This window comes from Dinoponera quadriceps, unplaced genomic scaffold (assembly GCF_001313825.1).
Source record: "Dinoponera quadriceps isolate SergipeBrazil2010 unplaced genomic scaffold, ASM131382v1 scaffold1266, whole genome shotgun sequence".
In the NCBI taxonomy this organism is placed as follows: domain Eukaryota; kingdom Metazoa; phylum Arthropoda; class Insecta; order Hymenoptera; family Formicidae; genus Dinoponera; species Dinoponera quadriceps.
Window position 1 is genome coordinate 111,679 of NW_014555494.1, and position 8,859 is coordinate 120,537.

An 8,859-nucleotide genomic window follows, 5' to 3' on the forward strand; every position below is an offset into this window, starting at 1 on the left:
AATCGCGCGCACTTGACATCAAAATAGTCGGCGAGCCGACCTAACCTAACATGCAATTACTTTCATCTTCATCCGGGTCTGTCTAGAAACTAGATGCGCACAGTAGTTGCACGATAGTTACATAGTTAAGCTCACCCGAGGCAAACCTATATTTCACCGCAGAATTCGATGAAGGGGGAGGGGGGGACCAAGGCAGTTACTATAGAATTATTCTACCAATTTAATGAATTCCGATCGATATCACTCAATTATTTTCTAAATTTTCCCTCGTATTTTATAGGGGGTAATTAAAGGATTCCGATCGGAATCAATTCTCCGAACGAGTCCATAATACCTGTCCTGAATCGCATTTATAAGAAACATTTGAAAAAAGTAGAATTCATTGCGTTTATGGGTCTCTGTACATTCTGCAGATATATTTATAAATGCTTCGTACACATCTATCATATCTGTTTTCTGGTACTTATCACGTGACACAGAAATACGAATAGAACTCGTCTTTACAAATTCTGTCACGTATATTTCGGATCATCTGAAGCTCGTATATTTTCAGCCGTTACATGAAATATTCACAGTTCTCACGTGAGACGTGCGGATCTGAGTTTGAACTCAAGTGTGAATTTTTCAGCGGAATCGCGATGACAAATGCAATTTCACATACCGTGTGATTTAATTGGAAAATTGAGCGATCGAGCGCTCCAAATTCAGATATCCCGATATCTCAGGCGACACGAGTAATGCCTATAAATACGGGCCTGAGACTTTAATCTTCTCGAGAAGCACGTCGGAGACCAACGTCTCGGAAGAAGTTCCTCGGCGACCAGCCAGCGTGCCACCTGCGGTCGAAGCGCGCGGGTTCCAAAGCCAAATGAGCGAGGAAAGAGGAGACCACCTGTGCGTATACTCTCTTTCTTCTTCCAGAGCGTTAATTGGTCGTTTCACGAATTATAAAGCACAAGGAGGCAGAGCACTCGCAGGAACTCGCAGGCGCTCGCTATCGCGTCCATTAACATACCTGCGTTCGCGCTATCGTCGACGTCGCTCTTTTCGCTTAAACGCTAACGACGGCAAAAAGATACTAATTACCCTCCCCCCCNTTTGTAAGAGCCTCGGCCTCACCGTTCCCTTTTCTTCCGACGTACGTCTCGCGCGAGCCGCATGGCCCGTTTCCCTTATTTTCCGCGCGTTTTCTTCGGAACGAGCCGGGCAACGATAATTATGGTGTAATTACGCGAACGTTTATTTACCTTACGGCACTCGAAAGGTGAAGATGATGATTTTCGTGATAATTTCGCGCGCGCACGGGCGTCTGAATTGGTATTCGGAGACGACGGCGTCGCGCCATCGAGACGACCGCGGACGACGAGGATCGTCGATGCGGAAAATTACATCTGGTACGGAGGGACTCGTTGTTTACTCGGAGTCAACCAGCCTCCCCCGAACTGACCCCGGCTTATAACGTCCGCGAAGCCGCGGCGGACACCGACCGGGCGCATAAATTATCTTCACGCGTTTAATTGCGCGCTAGCCGCGGAATGAGCTCTCCCGCTATCTCTCATTCTCTTTCTCTCCCTCTGTTCGCGCGCGAGAGGGAACGAGGCTGTAAATTTTGAGCAAATGGTAATCGCCTCTGCGGCGCGTATGATCGCGCGTTATTGTTAACCGCGAGCGAGACGATACTCGGGGGAAGGAAATGCGTTGCTGGGAAATGAAAGTGAGAATGATCGGCGTCTTACTGTGATGTTCACTGCAAATCCAAGTATGTTATTTTAGACCGAAGCTATATATTTCTTTCTTTCTTATACATTTCTCGCCGTTTTAAGTCACGTCATTTAATACGTTTGGGCGTGTTAATTTATAATTTAATGCGATTAAACGTTTTAAATTGCCTAGAACAGCGAGAAACATGCGTAAAAAAAAGCTTCAGTTAAATGTGTCATTTTTAGATGTTTATGCGTGTCAAGTTGGCCATATGATGTGGCAAATATAGGCAAATGTCGAAAATTTATATCGATCATGTACGAGGGCGGTCCGATAAGTACTTAGCCTACAAAAGAAAAACGAAAATTTTGGTAAAGTGGCGATTTATTTCTCAACATAGTCTCCTCTTAGCTCGATACACTTGACCCAGCGATGCTCCAACTTCTTTAACCCATCTGAAAAATACGTTTTCTCGAAGTCTGCAAAGGCCTCCGTGGCGGCGATGACCTCCTCATTCGACTCAAATTTCTGCCCGGCGAGTGACTTTTTCAAGTTTGGAAACAAAAAAGAGCCGCACGGGGCGAAATCTGGAGAATACGGTGGATGGGGCAGCAGTTCGTAGTCCAATTCGACCAATTTTGCCGCCACGGAGGCCTACTTTGCAGACTTCGAGAAAACGTATTTTTCAGATGGGTTAAAGAAGTTGGAGCATCGCTGGGTCAAGTGTATCGAGCTAAAAGGAGACTATGTTGAGAAATAAATCGCCACTTTTCCAAAATTTTCGTTTTTCTTCTGTAGGCTAAGTACTTATCGGACTGCCCTCGTATATTATGTTATATTATTTGCGTTATATTATATTTTATATTATTGCATTTGTTATCATGTATGTTACATTCGCTCGACATACGTGATCAATATAATTGCTAACATTCGCCCACGTTCGCCTATATTTGCTACATTGTGTAGAATGGGCTTAAAAATATCACATTTGAATTAGCAGTGTTACCGCAATGCAAATAATGCTTCTTTTACTTTTTATTTTTACAACACAACTAGATTTTCTATCAAATATTAATTGCATGAGAAAAGCAAGATGTGTCACATATCTTCTCGTAAAAACATTTCTAATTATTTTTCTCCGTTGAGAAAAAATACATCAATCGGTACATCAATCGCGCTTAAGAATATAGTTCGATACGAGTCTTCCCTTCGACACAACTCGCATATATATATCGCGATGAGATTGCCTCCGACGTTTACAAGCTTGTTTCTTCTTTCGGCCTCTTCATGACTACACGCATGCTCGCGACGAACTGTCATGCACTCGCGTTCAAACTCATGTCCGGATCCGTGCGTGTGCAGTGGCGATGATTCGCGTTATGACGTACACGCGGATGCGAGGAACGTCCATAAGGATGAGTCGACGATCGGCGGTAACTTTGCGCATGCAAGTTGTTAAGACAAAGCTCGAGGCGCATACGGCTTCCTGGTGATCGGTTATACGACGGTCCCTACTATTCGCAGCCATTAACTTCTGCACAAAGTAGCGATTCTTATCCCTGCCTGTATCCCTGCTTTTCCGTCCCGATATTATCATAATGAAAAGGAAATTACTGACACCTTAATTGAAACGTTCGTAGAAATTAACACTTAGGGATCCTTCGGGTACTCGCTTGTCGAGCAATACTGTTTCGTAATAAAAATATGATTTTCCGAGGTAGATAAAGGCTTGATTTTCGTATAATTAGGTATCTCTTGAAATCTTAGATCGTGCGAAAATCAGTTTTGTTCTAAAAAGTTGTTCGCACACAGAAAAATAAATACTGCATATAAGTATTACTTGTTTCAGGTATGTCGTAAATTTATATCCGTAAATATATCACAAGTTTATCGTAAGCATCAAATTTACACAAAATATGTTCTGAATTCTAGTAAGTTTAGTACTTCAAGCTTAGTACTTCAATTAAGAATGTTAAATTCAAACAAAAATAGGGTTGTTATTTAAAGTAACTCAATCTAATTTTTCTTCGAAAAAGTTTTATGATATTTTTGAAAAGAGAGTGAATTCTTCTTTAATAAAAAAACGGATTCTTTCGAGTATGTGACAATAAGCACTTCTCAAAATTCATGACAGACATATTTTAAGACCATTATCAAGAAAATGTTCTTCGTTGAAGATAACCGTTAACTTAAAGGAAAGAAAGTAAACTGAACAATCGTTTCTCTCATCGGTGGATTGATATTTTTCCGTGCGCACAATATCACTTACGTTGTATTTATATTTATTGCAACGGTATCATCGTTACGTATCGGATTTCTAACGCAGAAGCAATGATCGAACGCGGACGCAGGCACGCACGCGCGATCATTAATAACCGCGAATCGGCGGATCTCGTGAAGCGGCGGAGCTCGCGCGGCCGACATTCGGGCACTTCTTTTCGCGCTTTGCGATCTAACGGCGACGCAGTGACTTATGAACCAACACGGGAAGCTGCGGTCGTTCACTTGCCACGAGATAGACTTTAACTTCTTGCGAGACTTCGCGGTCAAGGAACTGAATTACCGAGTGTAATTTGTAGCGGCGGGGTAGAGAGGCGCGCGTCAGCTGTAGCCGCGGAGCGGTCTGTCGTTCAATTCCGGTGATGCTATTAGATTTCACTACGGCTTATGGTGGTCCGGGCAGGCCTGCGGTGGCGTGTCTTATCGCCTCTGAGATTCCGCGGTTATTTGAATTGGGTTCAGATTGCAATTGTATCCGGCTTTTTGTGGGTGATATACGGGGCATTAGAGACGGTACACGCCGTGAAAGTCGCCGTTGTGCGAGCAGCCTTTCCCAGAGATATATATCCTCCACGGTTCGAGATGATTTCTGCTCGGCTAAAATTGTGACCGTGATTACAGGGTGATTCATCACTGAAAATTAAGGGTTCCGCTATAGCTAAGCTTCGGGTGTACGGACGGATGAAGGACGGATTATTTCTTCGTACGTAATGGCGGTCAAGCGGAGCTCAATTCAACAGAATTTCCACATCGTGCGTGTACGGATGAAATAAACGTGTCGATCGACGGAAGGATACTAAAGTCGAATTATACCGAATTATTGGAAGACAGGTGTTCTTGCGAAACGAATATCTTATCTTTTAGAGACTTTTTCTATCATGTAGATCGTCCTCGCGTCGAGATATCGTGATCTCACATTCTTTCGAACTCTTTGTGAACTCTGAGTATATCGTACTTGTTTAGTTTAATATTGCAGGGGTTTCCGATTAATTCTCGTGGCCAAGTCACGGTACAGAAGCGAAGAGATTCCACTGGCTTTATGGGAAACGACTTATGATTCATGATTCCACTCTGTCATCACAGAGCCGGGCAATTTTTCTGAAACTCGCATCGTATGTTCCCGCGTCAATTATGTCAGAAGTAAGCCTCTTACGTTTGCAAATCTGAAGAAAAAGTTGGCTCTATAGTATATTCGAACGGTGGCTGGAGAGATGTACGTCTGTGTTGTATGCGCGTATGTGTGCATGCATGCATGTGCGAAAGCGGAGGTTCGGCGAGCGTGCCATAATCCGGCGCGGTTACGTTAGTCGTTTTTTTCCTCCCGACGTCCTTCGAGATCCGCGAATCTCGCGACACTCACCGCGCGGTCAACCTTGTACTACCTGTCGTGATCTCGCCCGGATCGCCCCTTCTTTTGCAGGCTTAATCTCTCGTTAATACCGCGTGCACGGAGCTTGCAATGATTAATAATATCGAACTTACTAATACTGGATATATCCTGTTAAGGTACGAAGCTTAATCAAGCGGCAAGTTACCTGCATATCTTCCTCATTTCGCAGAGCGAGAAGATTATTTCACTTACTTCCGCGCTTCGACTTCCTGATCTCGCGTAAATCCAGCATCGGGTACTAGTCGTGTGCGTTGTATTGCGAAATTATATATATTGCAGAATATACCTGTAATTCTAATTGCAGAAGTATAACATAACATAATTTCAAGTACATTTCCTTCGTTTAACTAATGAACAGTGATTAATGCATAATGCATACATATTTCTGAAACAGAAGTCTTTTTTTGTTATGAGAAGTAGTTCTGTCAGGAAATTGGCTTCAATATTTTTTTCCTTCTCTCTGCATATCGACTTAAAAGAAATTTTCGTTACAAGATATTATTTATCCTGAAACAGCCGTAATCAAGGAACTTGCTAAAGCGATTTCTGTCTATCATAAATGTATCGATTTGTGTATACTAACAAGTGGATCGAGTTTTACGCCGTTGTTTGAGCCTAATAGAGACTCGAATATTTCGGTGTTTGGATATTTAATAATAATGATAATGGGATATCGGGTATTTAATTTGAATAGCTTAGCGATGCGGTGGTTTAGTTATATTATATGTAACATCAATATCACGTCAAAATATTGAATAATGTAATTTAGGCGAAAGCAGTTACATTATTAGCCTCGTCACACAAAGGAGCGAGCGCTCTCGACAAAAATGGGCTGACGTGGCGATGTCTTTCAAGGTTGCCCTGCGATTTATAATACGCGACGCGTGGGTGTTCAGTCTAGTTCAGTTGAATTTGAAAGGATATTACAGTAAAACAGGAGAGAGAGAGAGACATTTTAAAGAGGTGTGATGTTCCTAAACGACAAACAGAGACATTAAAAGATAAAATGTCCCTAAGTGTGACAAACAGAGTTACAGTCTCTATAAAAGTTGACGTCGAGTTTACTTTAATCAAGGTATCGGAGCTATTATAATTCTTAAATTGTCCCAAGTTGTGAGAAATGAAGGAACTGAAACTACCATTAGCCAAATTTCCTCGTGCCGGGAGAATTCCAGCTGGAACTCCGTTCGACTTCAATGAGACCATTCTTTGGACCATCGTGCGCTGTCGTGAGTTAAAACGATTCGATTTACTCCGATCATGGGACAACTGCGGGTCCGAAAAAATCTACCAGCGCGTACGTGTCGCAGCTTATGAAATTTATCCGCGCGCTCCCGGTTAATCGTAACTCAGCCCGTAACAAGCCGTTTTGATGCCATCGTTCGCCGTCCACGTACAAATCGTCGCTTAAAATCGCGTAAACGTCAGCGGTAATAGAGAATCCATGATCGAGCCGTTCTACAATTGTGATGTACATAAGCGAATGTGTATGTGAGCATTCGATACATAGGCGCGTCCGCTTTCATGGAGAACCTCGTGTAACATGAGACCGCAGCGAGACGGTTCTCCTTCTGGGATAGTTTAGCACGCCTGCCGGCTACCACCAGCCTGTTTCGCGACGATCGCGTGTGCATCTGCATACTTTACATGCGAAGTCGACATAATCTTCAAAAACCCTCCGCGCCGTTTCAGTGGATGACAGTAATCGCCCACTGTTAATTGCAACGTGAGAGAGTAAACACTTTACGAGCGCCATTTAATTGCGCCTTGCAGAAATTTATATTCTCGAAAAGTCCCTCTTGCTTGCTCTTATTCTAATCGTTGAAAGCCGAAACACATCTCGCTAAAATATACACTGCTCTAAAGTTGCGTGAGAAAAGGCGATTTAAAGAGCGAAGCTTTTAGCCTAATAAATTGAAATATCTAGAAACAAGAAAAAACGAGCGCCTTTTTAGTTAGTGCTTTAAGGTAGTTGGTCCGTGATAATATTTTTGGAATGATAATGGTTACAACCGGCGAGCCTCGAAGAAGCTCGACAAATATAGCAAGAAAACACCGATCAAACTTACATAATATTTAAAAACACCGATCAAACTTACATAATATTTAAAAATTCATAAATAAATATTCCTTTTTCGCACTTTGATCTATAATACTTTGTGAATACATCATGAGCCGATAGATGCACACGAGTATACACTACCAGAGAAATGATTGTGATGTCGGACCTTTCCGTATTTTTTTTTTGTATTTTTTGCATCTCTACGTGTTGATTATAGATTTAAAAAATTGCTTAACTATTTGATATTTAAAATGATGCCTAATTAAGAGGCACAAAGGGAAATATATTGTATACAATATTGCCAAGTCCTTATAGATTAGTTGTCGTATATTCCAACCGTTATCAGAGATTGTGTGTTTTACATTTCAATTTCTGAAAAACTGGGTTGTCTATGATCTTGTAATTTTTTTACAATATTTTTACCTGTTTCTTTTGTCGTTTTCTTGTTTAAACCTATAGGAGCGGTTTGTTCGGTAGAATTAAAAGCGTGATATCAGAAATCGTTTTCGTACTTGTGATTGTACATGTAAATAGTGCTAATTTGAACTTCAACTCTCTCACCTTCGGTACAGTCAATCTTCTTTTAATTTTACACGTGTGTAGATCGTGTCTTAATTAATATACTGTTCAAATTTGATAGGATTCCTAAGAAAATTAATTTACGGACCAGCTACCTCCAAGTAAATCATATCAGCAGTAAATATCGCGGTCGCGCTGATGTACTCCGGCTTTCACAAATCCCCTTCGAGCGTCATCTGTGTTATACATTTCCCGCGAACGCGAACGCGTGAGTTTCCATCTAAAGATCATTACGAGCCACATTTCATTAAGGTTGCCGCGTTAGAGGCTCGCTGATTAGTACGCGTGTGACCCGTTCTGGGTGTATCTCATCAGCCCCGGCCCTCTTACGCGTTTTTTCACGGATAAACTGGCGGGCTGGGGTAGAATTATGTGACTGGGATGGCAGATGTTGATATTATTAACGTTACAACATCGAGAGGAGCAAACAAGCGAACGAGCAACAAGACCGTCGGCGAAGCGGAGGCGCGACGACGAGGTCGCCGGCGATTTTCGTCCCAATAAAATGTCCCGGAGGGTGTAATTACGCGACGTCAGTTAATCGGCGGCGATCGGAGGCCGAGCGGCGGAACGTCGCTCACCCGCTAATTACGCCGGCCGGTTATTAATTCGAGGCGAGGCATGTAACCGGCCGTTTTCCCTCGCATTAGATAGCGCCGTTAATTAATTATTTTCGCGGGGCACAACATGTCGCATAATGCGTAAACGCTAAAAGACGATCGATTCGCGAAGACCAGCGGCGGCGGTGGCGTCAAGTGCGTGTCGGAGGGTGTGGCGACGGCCATAAGTTCGACACTCGAGCCCGGGGTTTTTGCGAGAGCGCTCCCTTTCTCCCCCCCCCCCCCCC

At 42.9% G+C, this 8,859-nt stretch overlaps 1 protein-coding gene across 1 annotated transcript in view; it reads left to right on the forward strand.

The window, feature by feature from the left end:
- The window catches only part of LOC106744525 (protein prickle-like), a 177,960-nt gene that overhangs the window by 839 nt on the left and 168,262 nt on the right, over window positions 1-8,859 (forward strand). The gene's annotated exons all lie outside the window — the stretch shown is intronic.